Raw genomic sequence first — 26751 nt, 5'->3', positions numbered from 1 at the left:
GAAAAATGTATTTGACAACATTAAACACCTATGCATGATAAAGAAAATATCAAAATCTCAAAAATCAAGGAATAGAAAGTATGAAACTCTATGAAAGAAATATGAAAATGTGTGACTGTGTGTGTTTGTGCATGCATTAGCACACATAATATTTAATGGTGAGAGACGTCAGTGTGTTTCCCCACTACAATAAGAAGGCAAAGATATTCTCTGTCACCACTCCTGTTCAATATTGTATGGTACTCCCTAAGTGATATAAAACATTCTTAAAAAGCTAAACATTGATCTACCATTTGATCCAGCAATACCACTCTTGGGGATATACCCAAAAGACTGTGACACATGTTACTCCAGAGGCACCTGCACACCCATATTTATTGTGGCACTATTCACAATAGCCAAGTTATGGAAACAGCCAAGATGTCCCACCACTGACGTATGGATTAAGAAAATGTGATATCTATACACAGTGGAATTTAATGCAGCCTTGAAGAAGAACAAAATGTTATCATTTGCTGGTAAATGGATGGAATTGGAGAACATCATTCTGAGTGAGGTTAGCCTGGCCCAAAAGACCAAAAATCGTATGTTCTCTCTCATATGTGGACATTAGATCAAGGGCAAACACAACAAGGGGATTGGACTTTGAACACATGATAAAAATGAGAGCACACAAGGGAGGGGTAAGGATAGGTAAGACACCTAAAAAATTAGCTAGCATTTATTGCCCTTAACGCAGAGAAACTAAAGCAGATACCTTAAATGCAACTGAGGCCAATAGGAAAAGGGGACCAGGAACTAGAGAAAAGGTTAGATCAAAAAGAATTAACCTAGAAGGTAACACACATGCACAGGAAATGAATGTGAGTCAACTCCCTGTGTGGCTATCCTTATCTCAACCAGCAAAAACACTTGTTCCTTCCTATTATTGCTTATAGTCTGTCTTCAACAAAATTAGAGATAAGGGCAAAATAGTTTCTGCTGGGTATTGAGGGGGTGGGGGGGAGAGGGAGGGGGCAGAGTGGGTGGTAAGGGAGGGGGTGGGGGCAGGGGGGAGAAATGACTCAAGCCTTGTATGCACATATGAATAATAAAACAATAAAAAAAAAGAAAAATGTAGAGACTAGGGATGTACCTCAGTGGTAGAGCATTTGTTTATTATACATAAGAGCCTGGGTTTGATCCCTTAGCACTGGAAAAAAATTTTGGCCAGGTATGGTGGTACATAGTTGTAATCCCAACTTCCAGGAGGATGAGACAGGAGGAGGTCAGCTTGGGCTGAATAAAGAGACCCTCTCTTATAAAAAACTAAAAAATCAGATAGAAGTAAAAACTTTCTGTATACAAATCCCCAAAGAAACCTTATACCATTCACAAAAAATAACTAAGAACAGATGGTAATATTAAATCTAAAATGCAAATTTAGAAAACTTCTAGAAGAAACCATAAGAAAAGTTATGTGTCATTGGAATTGGCCAAAATCTTTAGATATGATACAGAGAGTACAATCAATGAAAGAAAAAGATGATAAATTTAACTTCATTAAAATTTGCTTTGAAAAATATTCTGTGAGGGTGATGGCAAGGGACACCAAAGAATGGGAGAAAATATTTGTAAAAACAAACAGCTGATAAGACATTTGTATTCAAAATATATGAAGAACTCTTAAAATTCAACATTAAGAAACAAAAATGCATTTAGTAATGGGCACAATATCTGAACAGATGTCTCAACAAAGGAGATATACAGCTTGCAAATAAGCATATGAAGAGATGTTCAACATATTTTACCATTAGGGATTGCAAATTAAAATGATAATGAGGCACCGCTATATCCTCACTGCAATGCCTAAAATCCAGAAGAACTAATGGCAACCACTGGTACGGACATGGCTCATCAGGAGCTCTCATTTGCTCATGGGTTTGCAAAATGGCACAGCACTGTGGAGGACAGTTTGACAGTTTCATAGAAAATAAACATAGGCTTAAAGCATAGTCTAGCAATTGTGCACCTAGATACATAACCAGTTTATCTGAAAGCTTATTTCCACAAAAAACCTACTTACAAATATTTATAGAAGTTTTATACATTACCACCTAATACTAGCAACAACTCAAATGATTTAAAGTAGTGAGTGGAAAAAACAAACTAATACATCCACAAAATGGAATATTATTCAACAATAAGATGGTTACAACAAAGGCAGCTGCATACACATGATTATTGCAGCATTATTCACAGTAGCTAAGCTATGGAAACAGGTAAGATGTCCCACTACTGATGAATGGATTGAGAAAATGTGGTATTTTTATGCAATGAAGTTTTACTCAACCACAAAGAAGAACAAAATGTTCTTACTTGCAAGTAAATGGATGGAACTAGAGAACATCATCTTAAGTGAAGTTAGCCAGGCTTAGCAGGCCAAAAGTCACATATTTTCTCTCATATGTGGAAGATAGACCTAATACAAATATAGCAATATTATGAAAAACAGTCACACTAAGGGGAGGTCACATATGAGAGGGGTAGGGTAAAAGAAGGAAACCAAGAAGGTGAATATGTTTGATATACTCTCTATACAAGAATGAATATAGAATTTTTAAACCAGTTGAAATCACCATAAGGAAGGAACTGAGGTAGAATGAAGAAAAATAGAGATGAACCAATTGGGGTTATAATATACATATACACGGAAATGTCACAAAAAACTCCCTGCATAGCTACCTTTATCTTAAATAAGCAAAAATGTCATTTATTTTCTTTTTTCATCTACAAAATTGGAGAACAGGAGGGTGGAACAGATCCTGCCCAAGGCGGGAGGGGTTTGATATCAGTTGGAGGGGGAAGGTGGCAAGGAAAGGAGGTAGGAGGCTGAATATAATGCAAATACTTTGTACATCTGTAAGTAAAAGCAAAAATGATTCCTGCTGAAACTATTCCAGGAATGTGGGGCAGGTGAGATATAAAGGAGAACAGTAGAATGGGTGAATTCAAGCATGATATATTTGATATATCATACAAGTAAGAACTTTTGTAAATACCACAATGTATCTCCACCCAGCACAGCAATTTAAAAAGTCAGAATGAGCTATGAAGGCATGCAAAGACATGAATCAATCTTAAACTTATAATGCTATGTCAAAGAAATCAGACTGGCAGCCTACACAGTATATGATTCCAATTATATGGCTTGTATACTTGATAAACGTTAGTGCTTGTCAAAGATTTTTTGAGGTATTTGGGTTGATTAGGTGAAGGATATGGCATTTTTAAGACTGGTCAAAAATAGACACATGATAGTATATATTTCCCCAAACCTATAAAATTTATAGCACAAATCATGAAATTTCATATACGGAAATTTAAAAGTCAATTAGGAAGTTGGAGTAAGATAAAATTTATACTGTGAAAACAGTATACTAAAATGTGCTACAAATGATATAAATAACTTTATTAAAGGGAGTGGGGAAAATTGCATTGATGAAAGTAACTTTGAAAACAAGTGGAGCCTCTAAGACTAAAGAAAAAGCATGTTATACATAAACATTGTGTTCTAGTCAAGAAAGCCTACTCCCACCATCATGTTAATGATGGGTTAATGATTCTGAAACACTACAGGCATATATTGAATTTGAACAGTTAAGTAAATACATGACAGATGGTGAAGACTGCTGTTGAAGTGAGAGGTTAAAGACAAACGAGGGTAGAAGCCTACAATGAAGCATATGGTAAAAAATCAGAGTTTAAGCCATCAATGTGAAGGATTGAAGGATGGACTGCAGGAGGTCCCAAAAGGTGATAAGTGGTCAAGGAGACACTTCTCCTCCCTAGGAAATGCCCATTTACATCTGAAAGTCATCTCCACCATCAGACAATGCAAAAAGGCTATAAAACCCCACTCCCCACTCCTACCAATGGGATCACCTGTTTCCAGGCCCCCCTGCATTCCCCACTATGCAGTCTTTCTTTTCTCTTTTCTCCAACTAAATTCTCTACAAATAAAATCTTTCTTACTTCTGCTGTTAGAATCTGCCTGTGCTTTCATTCTCAGAGCAGGCTCAAGAACCCTGAGCACATGAAATTCCTTCACATTTCATCCATGCATCATATTTTGGGAGGCACAAAGTGACCAGGTATCACCTGAGGTCGGTATAGGTTGTGCCAAACTGGGAAAGGCTGCCTAGGAATGTGACCATGAGTGTCCAGCACTCTGATGGAGTCTGTTTTCCAGGAGAGACCCCCACCATGGTCTAGCTACGGTGGAACTCTCAGATTGACCTTCTCTCTCTCTCTCTTTCTGTCTGTTAAGGAGGGTTTTTCCCTTGGGAAACTGAAGAAAAGCATCAAGCCCACTACAGCTGCAAGGCAGGCAATCTGAGGAAACTCAGATGCCAGATGGAGGATTATGCCACACTGCCAATACTACATGGGTGGAACCTGACTTCAGTGCACCAAGGCTTTTACTTTTTTCCTCTCCTTAAATGCTAACTCTCTCTTTCAATATATGACCAGCTTAAGGGGAGGTTCAAAAATAGCCAGTGGAAAGGAAAGTTTGTCTTCAAGCCACAAAAGGTGTTCTCGCTGGGGCACTCCCTGGTGTCACCCAAAGGCTGGAGATACAACTTCCTGACCCCCACTCAGGCTCCAAAGGTGGCTAAGTCGGGCCCCTCCAGCCATGTCCCAGTCAAACAGACAATCAGATCTCTTAACCTTCCTTCATGGTTTATGTGGCCCAAGAGTGGAGGTCACCTCTTGCTTCCAGTGCTCCAGTCCTGCCTTTATGCAGCATTGACCTGGACAGCAGGAATGATCAATAATCCCTCATGCGTTGAGCCTGGAAACTCTTTTCCCCCAACCCTCAGCCTCTCCTTCCCCTTTCCCAGGCAGTTCAGGATGAGTGCCCCCTCCCCCCTTTGCTCTAAACAGCAATGAGCTTCTTTCTTCAGGGAGTTTGAGAAAAATCCCTACAGGCACCAGAAACTGATAGTCTCCAATTTAGGCTTGACTGTCTTTGTTGAGCATCAGGTTAACTGGTTAAACAGGTTCCTCAGCCTACCCTCAAGGAAAGAAAAAAAAAAAGTAAATAAAAAGCAAAAGCCTCAGGTCTTCTCTGTTTTTGCCCTTACTGGAGCAAAAGCCTTGGTGCTCTCTCTCTTTTCATAGAAAACATGAAAAATCGTATGTTCTCCCTCATATGTGGATCAAGGGCAAACACAACAAGGGGATTGGACTTTGAGCACATGATAAAAGTGAGAGCACACAAGGGAGGGGTGAGGATAGGTAAGACACCTAAAAAACTAGCTAGCATTTTTTTGCCCTTAACGCAGAGAAACTAAAGCAGATACCTTAAAGCAACTGAGGCCAATAGGAAAAGGGGAACAGGTACTAGAGAAAAGGTTAGATCAAAAAGAATTAACCTAGAAGGTAACACCCACGCACAGGAAATCAATGTGAGTCAATGCCCTGCATAGCTATCCTTATCTCAACCAGCAAAAACCCTTGTTCCTTCCTATTATTGCTTATACTCTCTCTACAACAAAATTAGAAATAAGGGCAAAATAGTTTCTGCTGGCTATTGAGGGGGTGGGGTGAGAGGGAGGGGGCAGAGTGGGTGGTAAGGGAGGGGGTGGGGGCAGGGGGGAGAAATGACCCAAGCCTTGTATGCACATGTGAATAATAAAAGAAAAAAAATCAAAAGTAATGCATAAAAAGGAAGAACAACATAAAAATTTAAACAAAGACAAATCATGCCTCTTTATGCTGACCTAGGGCAACGACACACCTTGTCACCTTATGCTAAACCTGGCTCTGTTGGATTCTGTCTCGATTATTTTAAATGTTGCATTAAAATAATATTTATCTTGAAAAAAAAAGAAAACATGAATGTCTCACAGAATATATAGGGGTACAAAAGTCTACTTCGTCAGTCATCCCCATCCATGCCTCTACAGGGGTCCTCCTTCTGGCCGTGCAAGCCCTCTTGGTTACTTTGATAGAGTTATTTTTTTTTTAATTACAAGTGTTCAGGTGGTAGAGGAGAACTAGGCCTACCTGAGTCACAGGGCAAACAGGCAAGCCAAAATAGATGAGAGATTGGTCAAAGATCATCTCAGGGTCATGGGTGCAACTGAGATATCTGTAAATCCTGCAAGGCTTTACCCACAAGCAGCAGTGGAAGGAGCAAGGGAGAGAGGGACGCCCTCTCCCACTAGAGTTTCTCCTCATCTGGGGACACCTAGATAACAGGAGAAACCTCTGTTAAGTGACCAACTTTCCCTTGTTTCCCTTTTTTAGATGGGGAATCAAACCTCAAGGACCCAGGAAGGATTCCCCCTTACCTGCTTATTAAAACATTAGAAAGATCTTGGTCCAGAAAGTCTTATGCAAAAGTGACTCAAATTTTACTGCACCCAGGTTTGGCCACAGTATCCTCTGGGAGATGAGGAAAGATGGACAGAAGGAGGGAGCATTAATTATAATACCATTCTTCAATTAGATATGTTCTGTAAAAAGGAGGGAAAGTGGACCAAAGTTCCATATATTCAACTGGTCTTTTTTCTAAGAGACCACCCAGAATGGCTAAACAAATGCAGGCTAGATACGCAGACCATGGTAACCCTTTGCAAAAAGCCCCCAAACTCCCTTGAACCAAAAAAATCCACCAGCTCCACCTCTTCCTCCTTACCCAGCTACCTTACACACCAAACATCATTCCACAGGACTCTGCCCCCTCCAGTTAATTCCTGGAGGGGATGGGGTCACATTCCTTTTAGAGTGAGTGAACTTAAAGAAATTAAAAAATGATTTAGGAAATTACACAGAAAATCCAGATCAGTACATTCAGGCATTTAGAGAAGTCAGCCAAAACATTGAACTGAACTGGAAAGATGTAATAGTATTGCTATCTGAGACCCTCACTTCTCTGGAGAAACAGTGGGTACTAGATCAGGCAGTCACAGCTGGAGACAATTATCACTTATATAAAAGCAGCCCTACAGTCCTGTCTGACTGGTCCCTCACAGGAGGAGGAGGGGGAGGGAGAAGAAAGACAGAGACACTGGATACCTAGAAGGGAGTCTCGATTCCCAATTCCAACAGGAGATCAGGCAATGCTTAGGTATGACCCTAAGTGGGACTCTGAAAGTGACAAAGATGAATGGAGTCATAACCATTTCATCCACTGCATTCTTGAGGGTCTAAGAGAGCCAAGGTAAAACCTCTTAATTACTCCCAAGTCATGGCTGTATGGCAAGGACCCTTAGAAACTCCAGTAGCTTTCCTACAGAGACTTAAGGATGCTTTACAAAAGCATACCAACATTGTGCCAGAGTCACAGAAAGAGGAAATCATCTTAAAAGATAAATTTCTAACACAGTCAGCACTGGATTCCCATAAAAAGCTTCAGAAATTGGTGGCTGAAGAGAACAGAGATCTGGACCAATTCGTCCATGTAGCCACATCTGTATACTATAATAGGGACTTAGAAAAAGAAAAAAGGACCTGGAAAAGGAAAAGAGAAAGGATAAGGGGCAGGAGGCTCTGACCTCAGTGCTCAGAGAGGCTTCCTAGGGGCAAAGTCCAAACCTGAGGACATGCTTTCAATGTTGACAGGCAGGCCATTTTAGGAGGGAGTGCCCCTGGAGAAAGCTACCTCTGAGACCCTGCCCTATTTGTCAGGGAAAACACTGGAAGGCACACTGTCCCAGGTTCTCCTGGGAACTGAGGCCAGAGCCTCCCACCCAATGACGGGTCCTTGGGCCTCTCATCCAGACTCTGTAACCACCATAAAAGCAGGGGAGCCCTGGGTTAAGCACAAGGTCAGCCTCCTTGTCAGTACTGGAGCCAGCATCTCAGCTATTCCTTTCTCTCCCAGAACCAGGTCCTCCAAGAAAAGTACTGTTTGAGGCATATCAGGCCAGCCTCTAGAACATTATTTCACTCAGCCTTTAGCCTGCTCCTGGGGAGATTTCCATTTCTGTCACTCCTTTTTAATTGTCCCAGAAACCCCTACTCCTCTGCTAGGGTGAGACCTTCTATCTAAATTGGGGGCACAGCTACTTTTACCCCCAGGAGAGTACTTTTGCTTGCCTCTGATAGAGGAACAAGTAGGCCCCACAGTGTGGACAGATGGACACACTGTGGGATGGGCACAAATAGCTGCCCCAGTCCTAATTCATCTCAAGGACCCCTCCTAGTTTCCCCATCAAAAACAATATCCTTTAAAGCCAGAAGTTGAGGGGCTAATTCCCATAATCAAAGAGTTAAAGAGACAGGGACTGCTAATAGAATGCTCCAGCCCATATTATACTCCTATTCTTGGTGTCAGGAAAAGACCTAACAAATGGAGGCTAGTCCAGGATTTCCACCTGATCAATGAAGCAGTAGTGCCTCTCCACCCTGTAATTCCAAATCCCTATATGCTTTTAGCCCAAATACCTCTGGGTACTGCTTACTACTCTGTCCTGGATTTAAAGGATGCCTTCTTTTACATTCCCTTACACCCTAAAAGTCAACCTATCTTTGCCTTTGAGGATTCCACAAGAAAGTCTGGACAGATCACTTGGACTGTCCTCCCTCAGGGATTCAGAGACAGCCCCTACCTCTTTGGGTTAGCTCTAACCCAAGACTTGGCAGAATGGCAATATCCACAAGTTACTCTGCTAAAATATGTAGATGATCTCCTGCTCTGTGGACAAAATGAGCCTGTCATTTCATGAGCTGCTGAGTCCTTACTAAACTTCTTAACAGATAGAGTTTATAAAATCTCTAAAGAAAAAGCCAAATTGTGTCAATCTAGGGTTATATATTTAGGTCTTGTCCTGGAGAAAGAAATAAGGTCTCTAGGAGAACATACAATCTGTCCAATCCTGACATTTCCTCTACCTAAAACTCTAAAGCAATTGAGGGCCTTTTGGGGGGAGGGTCACAGGATACTATAGAATTTAGATCCTGGGATATGCAGACCTAGCCAGGCCCTTATAACAAATCCTTAAGGAAACACAGGATACCCAGCCCTTTATTGAATGGGATGACAAGTCAGAAAATGGATTCCATCAGTTAAAAAAGGCTCTTATGACAGCTCTGACCCTGGGTCTCCCAGTTCAGGACTAGTTTCAATTATATGTCTATGAAAAGTGAGGACTGGCCTTGGGCTTGGTGACTCAGCTCTGGGGCATTACTCCCCAGCCGGTTGGCTACTTAAGCAAAGAGTTAGATCAGGTAGCCAAGAGATAGCCAGGATGCCTCAGAGCAATGGCCACAGTAAGTCTTCTAGTGTCTGAAGCTCAAAAACTTATCCTAAACTGCCCCCTAATGGTTTACACCCCACACAACCTAGGGGGAATTTTAAACTCAAAAGGAGAACTTTGGTTATCTGACAGCTGTCTACTTAAATAGCAGGCCCAGATTCTGGGAGGGACAGAAATAACTTTAAGGACCTGTCAGAGCCTCAATCTTGCATACCAGAGGCAGAGGGAAATCCTGAACACTCATGTGAGGAAATACTTATGGAAAATTATGCTGCCCAACCTGACTTAACTGATCAGCCCTTAAAAACCCAGATCTAGAATTATATACTGATGGCAGTTCCTTTGTCAAGAATGGTGTCAGACATGCAGGGTTTACAGTTGTGACAGAATTTGGCACCCTCAGATCAGGTCCTCTTCCTCCTAATACCAGTGCTCAATTGGCAGAATTAGTGGCCCTAACAGAAGCCCTAAAACTTTCAAAAGAACAGAGAGCAACCATCTATACAGATTCTAAGTATGCCTTCCTGATCCTGCATGCTTATGCAGCCATTTGGAAGAAAAGAGAAATGCTAATGAATAGGAACAGCTTCCCATAGAAATAAGAGAGGTTACTTTAATAATTTTAGGGATAACAGCATTAGTTGCAGCCCTTGCTGGAATTAACTATGGGGTGATTGCCAATCATGTAATTGCAAAAAACCTAACCAAAGTGGTAGAGGACATCTCAGACCAGGTAGACCTTGCCATTAAGGACATACAAAGGTCTTTGTTGTTCCTTGCCTGCATGGTAATGGACAACCTCCTGGTCTTAGATTTTCTTTTGGCCTAACAAGGAGGGGGGGGGGTATGTGCCATCGCCAGTACCTCCTGTTGCACACATATAAACACTTCAAGCATTGTACAGGAACATGCTGATTACATTCTCCAACAGGCTAAATGGCTCCGGAAACAATATCTTGAAACTCAAGTTTCAACTCAGGTACAGGAACAAATAAAATCCTGGCTTCTCTCAGGACTTGGTTCCTACCCTTTTTGGGGCCTATACTTGCCATTATTCTCTTGCTTGTGTTTGGGTCTTGCATTTTAAACTTACTTGTCAAGTTTGTTTCTTCTCACCTAGAATCCATCAAACTACAAATGCCTCTGATGGAGATGAAAACAACCTACTGTCGTGTTCCCCTTGACAACCCCTCTCCTGGTCAGCCCTGACACTGCAGGTCACTTCATCACCCCCTGTCAGCAAGAAGCAGTTACTAAATAGACCTCATTATCTCTATCACTAACAGCAGTTAGGGTGACCATTGAGAGGGGGAAACAGCCAAGATGCCCCACCACTGATGAATGGATTAAGAAAATGTGGTATCTATACACTATGGAATTTTATGCAGCCATGAAGAAGAACGAAATGTTATCATTCGCTGGTAAATGGATGGAATTGGAGAACATCATTCTGAGTGAGGTTAGCCTGGCCCAAAAGACCAAAAATCATATGTTCTCCCTCATATGCAGACATTAGATAAAGGGCAAACACAACAAGGGGATTGGACTTTGAGCACATGATAAAAGCGAGAGCACACAAGGAAGGGGTGAAGATAGGTAAGACACCTAAAAAATTAGCTAGCATTTGTTGCCCTTAACGCAGAGAAACTAAAGCAGATACCTTAAATGCAACTGAGGCCAATAGGAAAAGGGGACCAGGAACTAGAGAAAAGGTTAGATCAAAAAGAATTAACCTAGAAGGTAACACCCACGCACAGGAAATCAATGTGAGTCAATGCCCTGTATAGGTATCCTTATCTCAACCAGCAAAAACCCTTGTTCCTTCCTGTTATTGCTTCTACTCTCTCTACAACAAAATTAGAAATAAGGGCAAAATAGTTTCTGCTGGGTATTGGGGGGGGATGGAGTGGGTGGTAAGGGAGGGGATGGGGGCAGGGGGGAGAAATGAACCAAGCCTTGTATGCACATATGAATAATAGAAGAAAAAAAAAAGAGGGGGGAAGGACGGACTGCAGGAGGTTCCAAAAGGTGATAAGTGGTCAAGGAGACACTTCTCCTCCTTAGGAAATGCCCATTTACATCTGAAAGGTATCTCCACCACCAGGCAATGCAAAAAGGCTATAAAACCCCACTTCCCACCCTGACCCATGGGATCACCATTTTCCAGGTCCCACTTCGTTTCCCAATATGCAGTCTTTCTTTTTTCTTTTCTCCAACTAAATTCTCTACAAATAAAATCTTTCTGACCTCTGCTGTTAGAATCTGTCTGTGCTTTCATTCTCAGAGCAGGCTCAAGAACCCTGAGCACCTGAAATTCCTGCTTGTGTCATACGTGCATCAAATGTGAACTTGTGTTTATCTTACTTTAGACAAAGATTGATAAGCAAAAAAGATGGGTGTACAATGTATACATGTCAGATACAAACACATATATTTCTTTACTCTATAAGCTGAGAAGGCCTAGAAAAAATGATATCCTAATTGCTCTACCAACAGAATCTAGAAACAATCATATCCAAATATCAATACTAGAATCCATATCATGGCTTCTAATACCATTCTTTAGTAATAGGACACAATAACTACTTAGAGAAATGGTTGATTCTTTTTTTTTTTTCCTTTTGTGGAAATGGCATGAAACATTTATTTGATATTTTAGATGTGAACAGAGCTAAGTAATCCAGCTCCACTGCAACATAGCAATAAAAAATTATCTTTTCAACACAGTGTAAGTTTTAAATGCAACCTATACAAGTGCATGTCATATAAAACATGGTAAGACTGTCACTGCCCTGCCAATTACTTCTACTCCCTACGCAGGCCATATTGAGATACTGATGGTCTCAACAGTTTTTTTGAGTTTTAGAAGAAGAAATAAGCATTATAAAAGACAAAAATGCCTTACTTACCATATATCCAACTCAAAACTTAACCTACTTAAATGACTTTTATTTGCTTCCCTCTAATAAATCTTTACTTCACTCACACTAGAGCAGTAAATCTTGTTTGCCTGATAATTCAAAGAAAAAAATCCAAAATGATTAGCAAATGATATGGAGGAATTAACATACTTTCAATTTGTTTTAGATATTTTCAAGGTTTAAACAGTATTTAAAGTTTGTAATTCTTAGTAGGAAAACATTATCTGAATGAATACCCTAATGGCAAACCACTGTACAATGCATCAGCTGCCTTTGGTGCAGAGGGGAAGCGATTATCTTCAAAGCACCTCATCTCTCCCAAAGAGGTCAGAGGTATTATTGTGACATCCATTAAATGACCTAGATTGCTTTTCCTTCAGCACTGGTTTTGTCAGATGGGCATTGTGCTTGACCTCCAAATTTCGCTGATAATTTCCTGATTAGCAACCTTTGGGTTGCTCTGGTATTTTGACATATTTGCTGGGTTTTGGGCCACATCCTGGAAGACCACCATAACTTTTGGATTCTGCATGGCTCCAAGAACCTCTGGACCACTGAGAATTCCTTGATTCCTGGCATTCCTGACATTCTGGGCACACCCCTTCCATTCCAGGCATTCCTCCAGGAAAATTCCCAGGCATTCCCCCCAGGAAATCCTCCTGGAAAAGAGCCATACTGAGCTCCTGATTGCTCTCTCATGCCTTCTTAACCCTCTCTATTCCTTCTTTCATCTCTCACTCTTAACATTTTCACTTGTACTTTCTCCTATGTTTGGCAATTTTCTAGGACCTTGGTTGAACTTTCAGCATTGCACTAGCATCCTCATCATAATCCAGTTTACAGGCAAGGGCAAGATCATGGCTGCTTCTTCCCAATGGCCCAGAAGGGGCCTGTGTGCTTTCCTTCACCACTTACAAGGCTGAGCTGAATCAGGATTTATTTCAATGGCTCCATCACAGTCTTGAATGGCAGCATTTGGTTTCTGTAATTTGATGAAAACACTGGCTCTTGGCATAGAGAGTGGCCAAATGAGGATTTAGCTTGATGGCATCTGTGAACAAATCAATAGCTTTCTACAATTCATTATCATTTAGGGCTTCAATGGCAGCTCCTGTCTTTTCATTTGCTTGATCCATCATCTTCTCCATTTTCTCTACATTTCCATCCCCCATTTCTTGGGGTGCATCCATGTTTGGTTCAATTACACCTTCATTGTCAATTTTTACATCACTTTCCTCACTTAATGGCTTGTCTGCCTTTATGTTTTCCTCCTCTTTTTACTATCTGTTTTTTCTTCCCTGATGTTTTCTTCTGAATCAGCTTTATGACTAGCAGGTGGTACTTTACCACCCATGCTCTCAACCCAGTCCCTCAAGAGGCACATCTCCTTGGCATGCAGGACACTGGGATCCTGCTTACACATTTTCACCAAGGCCCGAAGTTCAATCACTTTGCGGGGGTCCATGGTCAGGAGGTGGTGGGCAGTGGTGAGTGCTGGTGGACTTGGCTGCTGTGGTATCCCAAGCCCAGGAACTGACTCACTGTGACCGAGTAGAAGAGGTGAGAAATGGTTAATTCTTGATTGGAGCTAGAATTATGCAAAATGAGCTTAAAATATATTATTATGATAGAAATAAGAATACAATGAGGTTATGTCAAAGAGACATATCCACAGGTACATTAGTACAAATTAAAAGAGTTCTCTGTAGCCAGCACTGGGACAATTTTGAGCTATAACAAACACAAAATTAGATTAAAACTCAAAATATAAAACAAATGTCCATGAGCCCTTAGAGGTATAAGTAAGTGATTGAATAATTAAATAATTGGAGGAATAGTTGACTCTCTTGTTCATTTCAAATCCTATTCTTTTATGTAAAGATCCTATCCTCAAATAAATGGAAAATAACTCCTTACTTTGTAAGTATGGCTGTCTGTGACCTCCATCCAAATAGTATAGTATGAAAAGGGAGAAGGAGAGAATAATTTTTTTTATTGTTTTATTATTCAAATGTGCATACAAGGCTGGGGTCATTTCTCCCCCCTGCCCCCACCGCCTCCCTTACACCCACTCCACCTCCTCCCTCTCCCCCTCACCCCCTCAATACCTGGCAGAAACTATTTTGCCCTTATCTCTAATTTTGTTGAAGAGATAGTATAAGCAATAATAGGAAGGAACAAGGGTTTTTGCTGGTTGAGATAAGGATACCTATACAGGGCATTGACTCACATTGATTTCCTGTGCGTGGGTGTTACCTTCTAGGTTAATTCTTTTTGATCTAACCTTTTCTCTAGTTCCTGGTCCCCTTTTCCTATTGGCCTCAGTTGCATTTAAGGTATCTGCTTTAGTTTCTCTGCGTTAAGGGCAACAAATGCTAGCTAATTTTTTAGGTGTCTTACCTATCCTCACCCCTCCCTTGTGTGCTCTCACTTTTATCATGTGCTCAAAGTCCAATCCCCTTGTTGTGTTTGCCCTTGATCTAATGTCTGCATATGAGGGAGAACATACGATTTTTGGTCTTTTGGGCCAGGCTAACCTCACTCAGAATGATGTTCTCCAATTCCATCCATTTACCAGCAAATGATAACATTTCGTTCTTCTTCATGGCTGCATAAAATTCCACTGTATATAGATACCACATTTTCTTAATCCATTCGTCAGTGCTGGGGCATCTTGGCTGTTTCCATAACTTCACTATTGTGAATAGTGCTGCAATAAACATGGGTGTGCAGGTGCCTCTGGAGTAACCTGTGTCACAGGCTTTTGGGTATATCCCCAAGAGTGGTATTGCTGGATCAAATGGTAAATCAATGTTTAGCTTTTTAAGTAGCCTCCATTTTTTTTTCCAGAGTGGTTGTACTAGTCTACATTCCCACCAACAGTGTAAGAGGGTTCCTCTTTCCCTGCATCCTCACCAACAGCTGTTGTTCGTGGTGTTGCTAGTGATGACTATTCTAACGGGTGAGGTGGAATCTTAGTGTGGTTTTAATTTGCATTTCCTTTATTGCTAGAGATGGTGAGCGTTTTTTCATGTGTTTTTTGGCATTTGAATTTCTTCTTTTGAGAAAGTTCTGTTTAGTTCACTTGCCCATTTCTTTATTGGTTCATTAGTTTGGGGAGAATTTAGTTTTTTAAGTTCCCTATGTATTCTGATTATCAGTCCTTTGTCTGATGTGTAGCTGGCAAATATTTTCTCCCACTCTGTGGGTGTTCTCTTCAGTTTAGAGACCATTTCTTTTGATGAACAGAAGCTTTTTAGCTTTATAAAGTCCCATTTATCTATGCTATCTCTTAGTTGCTGTGCTGCTGGGGTTTCGTTGAGAAAGTTCTTACCTATACCTACTAACTCCAGAGTAGTTCCTACTCTTTTCTGTATTAACTTTAGAGTTTGTGGTCTGATATTAAGATCCTTGATCCATTTTGAGTTAATCTTGGTATAGGGTGATATACATGGATCTAGTTTCAGTATTTTGCAGACTGCTAACCAGTTTTCCCAGCAGTTTTTGTTGAAGAGGCTGCTATTTCTCCATCGTATATTTTTAGCTCCTTTGTCAAAGACAAGTTGGTTATAGTTGTGTGGCTTCATATCTAGGTCCTCTATTCTGTTCCACTGGTATAATTTATGGTGGAAAAGCCTGTCAAATATGTGATCAAGGTCAATATCAACAGTGATAAATTGTGCTGATGGAATATACCCTTGATATGATGTGATGAAAATCACAGCTTACCTCTGTGGTCTTCCTACCTTCAATATATAACCCAGGCTAATCATGAGAGAAACATTAAGCAATGCCTTCTTGAGGAATATTGTGCACAATGCTTGACCAATATTCCTAAACACCTTAAGTCATCAAAAGCAAAAATCATCTGGGAAGCTGTCATAATCAAGAGGAGTCAAAAAAAAAAAACCCCAAAAAACCCATGACAACTAAATGTAACATGTAATCTTAAATGAGACATTTTTATAGAACAAAGACAGCAAAAATTAAGGACATGTGAATAAATTATAGATTTTATATAATAATAATGATGTACCAGTATTGGTCCATTAGTTATGATAGAGATATAAATGAACCACAGTAATGGAAGATGTTACCAACATGCAAAAGTGGGTTTTAGGGTTTATGGTAACTCTTTGCACTATCTTCTCAACTTTTCAGTCAATATAAAAGCATTCCAAAATAAAAATGTATAGTCCTTCCTTCCAAATCAAATGAAATAATTTAAGTTTACTTTTTGTGAAACTGTTTTAACAAAAATCAAATATCCTTTCAAATTTCAATTAACTTCGGGTAGCTCAGCTACTTTGAGGGGCATGAATGTTGTAGACGTTGAATGAGTACACAGTGTTAATCGGAATTAGCAACTTTACATTTGCATATTTGTCTGTTGGACTCTGAAAAATATTTATTCCCAAGAATAAGTATACTTTGGGTTATTTAAATTCAGCAACTACCTTGGCATTTGTTTATGCATTGCCTCTGTATATTGATCTTTCAATAAAATGTGGTCAAGTTTACAGAAAATTACAATCATGGAATTGGCTATTTGAAATGTTGCTCTTTGTTTAAATGGCAATAACATTTTTATTTTATTTTAAAATACTATATTCTTTTTATTTCTGCTACCTTGTAGGAAGATTTAAAGAATTATTTTAAGTTCTTAAACTTATGAAAATGAGATTAAGAGCACTTATCATGTAGCTGCATTAGGCTTTTCTCTAATTCTTTGACAAATCTTATACAGGACTAGAATGGCTCTTAACATCTGAAGTAGAGAGTTAGAATTTAAAACACTTGTCATGTCAGTAAAACTACGAACGCTTCAGTTGGATTAGCTCTTACCTATTTTTTATTTTAAAATAATGGTAATTGCATGTTACATACATGAGCTCCTCTATATCAAGCCATATTAGGATGAAATTAAATAAATTCAGCACCCAAACACCTATATCACATAGTGGGCACTTCTCTCTATTGAAGATATTGTGTTGATTTTTAGGTATGCTATGGATTTTTGGTATACTATAGAAAAAAGCTTTTTAGAATGCAATTTTAGGTAGTAAAAACACAGAAACTGGGTATTTATTCATGGATTGAGGTGGATACAACACAGTCCTTTGCCTTAAAGAAGCTTATTGATGAACCTGGTCCATGTACATTATATACCCCTTTGAAAATAGAAGAATGAATCTAGTTGAAATTTATTAAGAAGGGGGAATGGGAGGATATGGTAGAATGATGAAGAGGGCAAGTCTAATCAAGGTACATTATAAGCACATATGGAAATGCCACAATGAACCCCTCCCCCTTGTACAACTAATGTACAAACAAAAGTGTTTAAAAGGAAGCTTACTGTGAGATGAAGTAGTGACTAGAGGCTTGCAAAGCCCATAGCAAGTCCCCAAAAAGGGAAACTTTGAGTGTCAGCAGAGCATATATCAAAAGATGCTGACCTAACTTGTCAGCAAGTTGAGCTGGGAACTGGCACCTATAAAATGCAATGCTCATTTCAAAGGACAATCAGAATATCAGTAAAACCCAAGTTCATTCTTACCAATAGAATGCACATGGAGAGACATCGAGGCAGAACAGCCATATCTTATTTGGGAAATTGCAAGGTTTTACTGCCCTTCATGGCAATTGTTTAGTTGCGGAGAAAAGACATCTGACAATCATATTCAACCAAGTCAGTAATAATGCGCATTTAATTTATGTACTATACAATTTCATAATATTTTATATTTGTTAGTAGTATAATGCCAGTAGGTTTTTCTTATAGTTTTGTAATATTGAAAAATCTGTATTATTGCTAAAAGATAATAACTTCAGTGTAGCAACTAATTTGATTGTAATACATGTTGTTGGTCAGAATTATTCAGAACCCAGATTCCTGATTATAAGGGAAAGAAGAAGAGAATAAACTAATTGCTTCTTTATCTCATCCAAAAGATTTTCCAGTAACTGAGCAGAAGGGAGGGATGATACCCATCACTCTCTAAGCTGTATAGGGGAAGTACAATTTACTTAATTGCAGGTATCCTTTTGTGAAAAATTCTAATGGTAACTAGCTGATGATTTGGCTTCCAGAACTTAGTGGGACTGTCATGCATTAATATCTAATGCAAGTGTTAAGATGTATTCTGAAAGCATAGCTGGTATATTTGTACAACATTGAAACCTAATTTTTTTATTTTTAGGAGAAATCTGAGTGAAGACAGACTGTGCCTTTCACTTTTAAACTTTTGTTTTTTATTTTTGTTCTGGGAATGAGTACATTGTAACATTCTTACAAGGTTCTTACAAGGTATCAAATATATCATACTTGAATTACCCCCCTTCCACTGCTATCCCGCCCCCCCACCCATTCCTGGAATACTTTCAACAGTTATCACTTTTGCACTCACATTGCATATACATTATTTGTAGTATATTCATTCTCCTACCCTTTTCTCTCCAACCTCCCCCTTCCACTTCACAGAATAAACATTCAAGGAACATTAACACTGTTGTGATAGCAAGGCCATGTGGGAAACAGAATTATTTTACAATAGAATAAACTGATCTGACCAGGTAGCCAAGTAAATAACACCCTGTTTCATAAATCCCAGCCAATATTGGAATATAGCCAGATTAGTGTGTAGCTATGATTAGACTCAGATAGTTCAAGCAATTTCATCCATCCTTACATCAGAAATATGATTAGATCTCATTGATATTTATTTAATCCAGTAGGTACTTTGGGATTTTTGCTGTTTGCTTCTGAAAAATGTGAACTGTTTGACTCAGGTTCACCCATAATAACAGGGTTTGGAGACAAAAGAGCTTGGAGCATAAAGTCTTTATTCTCATCCTAGAATAAAGCCTAGTAGTACTTCACTGATAGTAGAATAAAACACATGAATATTATCTAGAAGGCCATTAATAACAAGAATGGAAGGGTATTGTATTGTCACCAGTATAATTAGAATACAGAGCTGTAAAATAAATGAAATCATGTTCTAAATTTATTTTCATTCAGCAATTCATAAGAATGATTTCCTATATAATATAATAACATAAGCATGGGGATAATAAGGAAACATTTTCTAATTCAGAAGAGATTGTAACACACACACAAGGACACCAATAGTGAAAAAGGTTATTAGAATTTAGTCTAATAATGGCTGCAGCAGATATCTTGGAACATCTGTAGTAACGGCAAACAATCCAGACTGAACTATGGCGTGAGAATGATAATGGGGGTATTGTTGAACTGAGGTTTCTTTTTTTCTTTTTTTGAGACCAGGTCTCACGATGTATTCTGAGCTGAATTTTAAAGGAAAAATGAACAGTTTTTCAAAAGTAGTGGTAGAGTAATATTCTACTCAATGGTAGCAGAACCAAAAAAAAATTGGAATCCTAAAGAATCCTGCTCTATTTTGGTGTGGATTTTTTTGGACATGAAACAGGTAATTGGAAATAAATCAGTAACTTACTCTCATCTACTTATTTCTTCATTCATAAAACAGAGAGTAGGAACAATCTCCAGTATTAGCCAGGCTTCTCCAAGGAAAACAGAATCAATAATGCTTGCACATGCATGCATGCAGGAGTAAGTTCATGTGTGTTTATAGGAAGAGAGACAGAGAGAGAATTTTAAGAAATTAAGTTATAGAATTATGAAGGTTGACAAATCCAAAATATGTAGAGCAGGCTAGTAAACTAGAGACTCAGGGAAGAACTGCTGTAATAGGTCAAGTGTGAACCAGTCTGAAAGCATCATTTCCTGTTCATGGTGAGATTCCCTTTTTTTTTTCAGTAAAGGCCTTCGACTCTTACCTGTACTGATCTGTAGGTATCCATTAGGCCCATTTGTTCTAGGACACAATTTGACTCAACTATTTCTTCTGTCCATGTGATCTATGTATTGTGGAAAGAAGGATATATAATATTGGAGTCTAAATATTATAACAATGGAGTCTAACTCTCCTTTTAGGGCAATTAGTATTTGTGTGCTTTGATACTGGGTGCATATAAACTCAGAAACTTACTTCCTCTTGCTGAACTGAATCCTTTATCATTCATTTTCTGTTTTTCCTGTCTTTAATTCAGAGTCTATTTTATCTGATTTAAGTATGACTACGGATGATTCTTTTGGATTCAATTTGCATGGAATATTCTATTCTCTCTCTTCACTTTCAGTGCATGTGTGTTTTTAGACATGAAGTGAATTTCTTTTGAACAACATATAATTAGATTTTATGTTTATATCCACTTACTCTTTTAATTGGAAAATTTAATACACTTACATTAAGGGTAATTATTGCCAGGGAACATCTTACTACAACTATTCTATAACTTATTTTTCCTTTTTTTTTGGAGGGGTAGAAAATCTCTATTTCATTTATATATATATTTATTTATTTTTGTTCATTTATTCACATGTTCACACATTGTTTGGGTCATTTCTCTACCCTGCCCCTCCCCCACCATTCCCCCCTCCCCACCTCCCCTCAGTTCCAGGCAGGTCTTGTTCCACTCTTATCACTAATTTTGTTGAAGAAAAGAATAAGCATAATAAGGAAGACAAAGTGTTTTTGTTAGTTGAGTTAAGGATAGCTATACAGAGAGATTCCTAACATTGATTTCGTGTATCCATGTGTTATGACCCATGTTGATTCAACTCTAACTGATCTTTACATTGGTTCCTGATTCCCTGCTCATGATAACCACTGTTGTTTTAAAGTTTCTGTATTAGTTCCTCTGGAGTGGGGACATTAAATGCTTTCATGTTTTCCTATATCTCCTGTATGTGCTTTCCCCTTGTCATGTGATCCAAGTCCAACCACATTGCTGCATTTGTCCTAGATCTAAGCTCTGCATATGAGGGAGAACATATATGATTTTTGGTCTTCTGAGCCTGGCTGACCTCAACAAGAATGATGTTCTCTAGTTCCAGCCATTTACCTGCAAACAATAAGATTTCATTCTTCTTCATGGCTGAGTGAAATTCCATTGTCTACAAGAACTACATTATCTTAATCCATTCATCAGTAGTGGGGCATCTTGGTAGTTTCCATAACTTGGCTATTTTGAATAGTGCTGCAATAAACATGGGTATGCTGGTGTATCTAGAGTAACCTGTGTTGCATTCCTTTGGGTATATCCCCAGGAGTGGGATTGCTGGATCATATGGCAGGTCTATGTTTAGATTTTTAAGAAGCCTCCAAGTTTTTCTAGAGTGGTTGCACCAGCTCACACTCCCACCAGCCGTGGATTAGGGTTCCTTTTTCCCCACATCCTCCCCAGTACCTGTTGTTGGTGGTGTTTTGGATGATGGCTATTCTAACAGGGGTGAGGTGGAATCTTAGTGTGATTTTGGTTTGCATTTCCATTATGGACAGAGATGGTGAGCATTTTTTCATGTGTCTTTTGGCCATTTGAATTTCTTCTTTTGAGAAAGTTCTGTTTAGTTCAGTTGACCATTTCTTTATTGGTTCATTGATTTTGGGAGAGTTTAGTTTCTTAAGTTCCCTGTATATTCTGGTTATCAGTCCCTTGTCTGATGTATAGCTGACAAATATTTTCTCCTACTCTTTGGGTGGTCTTTTCAGTTTAGAGACAATTTCTCTTGTTGTGCAGAAGCTTTTTAATTTTATGAAGTGCCATTTGTCCATCATTTTCTCTTAGTTGCTGGGGTACTGGGGTTCTATTGAGGAAGTCTTTGCCTATACCTATAAGTTCCAGAGTGCTTCCTCTCCTTCCTGTAGTAACTTCAGAATTTCAGGCCTGATATTTAGGTCCTTGATCCATTTTGAGTTGATACTAGTGCAGGGTGATTGACATGGATCTAGTTTCAGTTTCTTGCAGAGAGGTAACTACTTTTCCCAGCAACGTTTGTTGAACAGGCTATCTTTTATCCATCGTATATTTTTGGAACTTTGTCAAAAATGAGGTGGGGATAGTTGTGTGGATTCATATCTAGGTCCTCTATTCTGTTCCACTGGTCTTCATGTCTGTTTTTGTGCCAGTACCATGCTGTTTTTAATCGCTATTGCTTTGTAATATAGTTTGAAATCAGGTATTGTGATTCCTCCACATTGCTCTTTTTGCTGAGTATTGCCTTGGCTTTTCATGGTCTCTTGTGTTTCGAAATGAAATATAGGGTATATTTTTCAATGTCTGTGATGAATGTCATTGGGATTTTGATGGGAATTGCATTAAACATGTAGATTGCATTTGGTAGTATAGCCGTTTTTACTATGTTGATCCTACCAATCCAGGAGCACAGGAGATCATTCTATCTTCTGTAGTCTTCCTCGATCTCTTCCTTCAGGAGTTTGTAATTCTCCTTGTAGAGGTCATTCACATCCTTTGTTAAATTTACTCCTAGGTATTTGATTTTTTTTTTTTGAGGCTACTATGAATTGAATTATTTCCATATAGTCCTTCTCTTTTCGTTCATTGTTGGTGTATAGAAAAGCTAATGATTTTTGAAAGTTGATTTAGTATCCTGCCACCTTACTGTAGCTGCTTATGGTGTCTAAGAGTTTTTCGCTAGCGATTTTTGGGTCTTTAAGGTATAGGACCATATCGACTGCAAATAGGGATATTTTGACAGTTTCTTTACCTATTTGTATTCCTTTTATTTCTTCTTCTTGCCTAATTGCTCTGGCTAGAAATTCCAGTACTATTTTGAGTAGGAGTGGAGATAGTGGGCACCCTTGTCACATTCCTGATTTTAGGGGAAATGGTGTCAGTTTTTCACTGTTAAGTATGATGTTGGCTGTAGGTTTGTCATATATAGCTTTTATAATGTTGAGGTACATTCCTTCTATTCCTAGTTTTCTTAGAGCTTTTATCATGAAGTGGTGTTGGATCTTGTCAAAGGCTTTTTCTGCATCTAATGAGATGATCAAGTGGTTTTTGTCTTTGCTTCTATTGAAGTGCTATTACATTTATTGATTTGCATATGTCGAACACCCCTGCATACCTGGGATGAAGCCTACTTGGTCATGGTGCATGATCTTTCTGATGTGTTGTTGGATTCATTTTGCCATTATTTTATGAGGAATTTTGCATTGATATTCATTAAGGAAATTGGCCTGTAGTTCTCCTTTTTGGAGGGGTCTTTGTCTGGTTTTGGGATGAGAGTAATATTGGCTTCATAAAATGAGTTAGTGTTCCTTCCCTTTCCATTTCATGAAACAGTTTAAGGAGAGTTGGTATTAGTTCTTCTTTAATCATCTGATAGAATTCAGTAGTGTATCCATCAGGTCCTGGACTTTTCTTTTTTGGGAGATTCTTGATGGCAGCTTCAATTTCTTTTTGTGTTATAGATCTTTTCAGGTGATTAATATCCTCTTGGTTCAGTTTTGGGTGGTTGTAAGTTTCTAGAAATCTGTCCATTTCTTCAAGATTTTCAAATTTATTAGAGTATAGGCTCTCAAAGTAGTCTCTGATGATTTCCTGGATTTTCATGGTGTTTGATATTTTCTCTCCTTTTGCATTTTTGATTTTGCTGTTTTCAATTTTTTCCCTCCTCATTTCAGTCAAGTTTACCAGGGGTCTGTCATCTGATTTATTTTTTGAAAGAACCAGCTTTTTGTTTCATTGATTTTTTGCATTTTTTTGTTTTGTTTTGTTTTCTATTTCATTGATTTCAGCCCTTATTTTAATTATTTCTTTCCTCCTGCTTGTTTTGGGATTTGCTTGTTCTTGTTTTTCTAGGAGTTTGAGCTATAGTGTTAGGTCATTGATTTGAGGTCTTTCTGTCCTTTTAATATATGCACTCATGGGTATAAACTTTCCTCTTAGGACTGCCTTTGCTGTCCTGGTAGGTCATGTTTTCATTTTCATTAACTTCCAGGAACCTTTTAATTTCCTCTTTTATTTCATCAATGACCCATTCATCATTGAGCAATGTGTTGTTCAGCTTCCAATTGTTTGTGTGATTTTACTGCTGTTTTTGTTGCTGATTTCTAGTTTTAATAATGCATGTGGTCAGACAGAATGCTTGGGATTATTTCTAGTTTCTTATATTTCCTGAATCTTGCTTTGTTCCCTGAAGTATGATCAATTTTGGAGAAATTTGCATGGGCTGCTGAGAAGAATGCATATGGTGCAGAAGTTGGATGAAATATTCTGTAGACATCAGCTAGGTCCATTTGATGTATGGTGTGATTTAGTTCTAGAATTTCTTTATTGATTTTTTGTTTGGCTGACCTATCTATTGGTGATAGGCAGTTATTAAAGTCTTCCACTACCACTGTGTTGGAGTTTATATATGTTTTTCGGTCCTTCAGAGTATGATTGATGAAATTGGGTGCATTAACATTGGGTGCATATAAGTTGATAGTTGTTATTTCCTTTTTGTGTATTTCTCATTTTATTAGTATGGAGTGTACTTATTTATCTCATTTGATCAATGTAAGTTTGAAGTCTACTTTGTCTGAGATAAGTATTGCTACCCCTGACTATTTTTAGGGACCATTGGCTTGGTAAATCTTCTTCTAGCCTTTTACTCTCAGCCAGTGCTTATTTCTGTTGGTGAGATGGGTCTCTTGTATGCAGCAGATTGTTGGATCTTCCTTTTTAATCCAATTTGCCAATTGGTGTCCTTTAATGGGGAAGTTTAGTCCATTAACATTCAGTGTTAGTATTTTATAAGTATGTGGTGATCCCTGTCATGTAGTTGTCTTTGTTGATTAAGGGCTTGATTGTGTGTAGCTGAATAAATGTTACTCTCTACTTTCTTGCCTTTTCTTCTCCTGTGGTTTGATATTGCCTGCCCTTTCATGGTTTTGTTTGCTTTCATTTTCTGTGTGCAGAAATCTTTGGAGAATCTTTTGTATTGGTGATTTGGTGGTTCAGAGATTTTGCTGAGAGGCTGGAGACATGCTTTACTGAGGTAAAGACCAGAGAAAGCTGAAACATCAGCACTCTGAACCCTTAGCTCATGGAAGGCTTCTCGATGCCACAATATACTAAAAGAACAGCCAGCACTGCACACCAAACCCCACCCTATAGGCCCACAGAACCACTGGTCTGCATGCCGTGGGATCTATGATCCTCCAGTCCTGCTCTTTAGCCCCACCAGGGCTGTGCTACCCCAAACTCCAACCCCTCAGACCTGCACAATCTCCACCAGATGATCCCTTAAGGACTGCCAAACTGGGGATCCACAGACATTCAAGATCTCCACTGGACCACACCCTCAGGCCTGCACAGGCCTGCACAATCTCCACTCTGCCAGGTCACACCCCCAAAGACTGCACAGGCCTCCACAATCTCTGCTGGGCTGCACCATTCACTCTTGTACAGACCTGCCTAGCTGGTCTTAAAGCCTTCCAAGCTGGAAATCCACAGACATGCAGGATCTCCACTCTGCCAGCCTGCACCCTTCAGGCATGCCAGACCCATGCTCCAAGGGCCCACTAGTTCACCTCTACTAAAGGCCTCCACCTGTAGGCCCCTGGGATCCCACCCACCTGCCACTGGCCACAAGAGAGGTCCAAACCTGCCTAAGAGACACACACAGACAGGTCTGGATGCTAAAGGAGTAACATCAGAAAAACTAAGACTTGAATTCTACTATTCCAAAACTGGAGATTTTTTTTTCCTTCTTTAAGGGATTTGCTGCCTGGTTTGCTGTTTGATCACCCACCATCTCTCCCAATTTTTGTTTCTTTTTTTATCTCTTTTCTTCTCTTCTCTCTTCCTTTTATCTTTCCCTCTCTTTCTCCTTCCTCTTTTTTATCTTTCTCTCTTGGTTTTGTTAGTATTAATATTGTTACCCAGCTAATACTAAATTACACACAGTCCAGGGATAGAAATGGTACCTAATGGAAATATGGGAAGAAGAAAAAGGTAAGGAAACCACTCTCCTCCCAAAAATAAAGTAATTCAGGATTTAGAGAGAAATGAAGAAAATGGATGCCCAGATCCAGACTCCAACAAACCAAAGATAAACTATACCAAGGAACCCAATGAAGCCCAAAATAACCCCCTGAAAGAAGAGATCCTGCAAGTAATTAATGAGAATTTCATAGAGGTGTTACTAGACATGGTCAACCAAAGTGTACAGGCGGCACTCAAGAAACTCCAAGACAACAAAAATAAACAAGATGAGAAAACTCAGAAACAAATAAATGAAATCATAGAAGCCCTAAATAAACACCAAACTGAAACTGAGATCACCATATATAGAGAGATAAATGAATTAAGGGCAAAAATTGACATTACTAAAGAAGAAATAACCCATGATATGGAAAACCTCAGAAAAAAGAATGAAACAAAAATACAAAACAAAATGGAAGGCCATTCCAGCAGAATAGAACAAACAGAAGCAGAATCTCAGAACTTGAAGATGAAAGGGTATTTGAAGGAAGAACTAAAGAACTATTAGTTAAACAACTCAAGACCTCTGAAAAGAAAATGCAAGAACTCACCAACTCTATCAAAAGACCAAACCTGAGAACCATGGGCATTGAAGAAGGAGAAGAGGTGTAAGCAAAAGGAATTTGTAATATATTCAACAAAATAATAACAGAAAATTTCCCAAATCTAGAGAAAACTATGCCCATTCAGATACAGGAAGT

General features: G+C 39.0%; 1 long non-coding RNA gene and 1 pseudogene across 2 annotated transcripts in view; one reads left to right on the top strand and one right to left on the bottom strand.

Moving 5' to 3' along the window:
* Nucleotides 1-26751, top strand: part of LOC141421589 (uncharacterized) — a 123470-nt gene that overhangs the window by 62261 nt on the left and 34458 nt on the right. The window lies entirely within an intron of this gene.
* On the bottom strand, nucleotides 12530-13634 carry LOC141421246 (hsc70-interacting protein-like; annotated as a pseudogene).

Source organism: Castor canadensis, chromosome 3, assembly GCF_047511655.1.
Source record: "Castor canadensis chromosome 3, mCasCan1.hap1v2, whole genome shotgun sequence".
NCBI lineage: Eukaryota > Metazoa > Chordata > Mammalia > Rodentia > Castoridae > Castor > Castor canadensis.
Note: the sequence above shows the minus strand (reverse complement) of the source record. Positions and strands in the feature narration are given on the sequence as shown.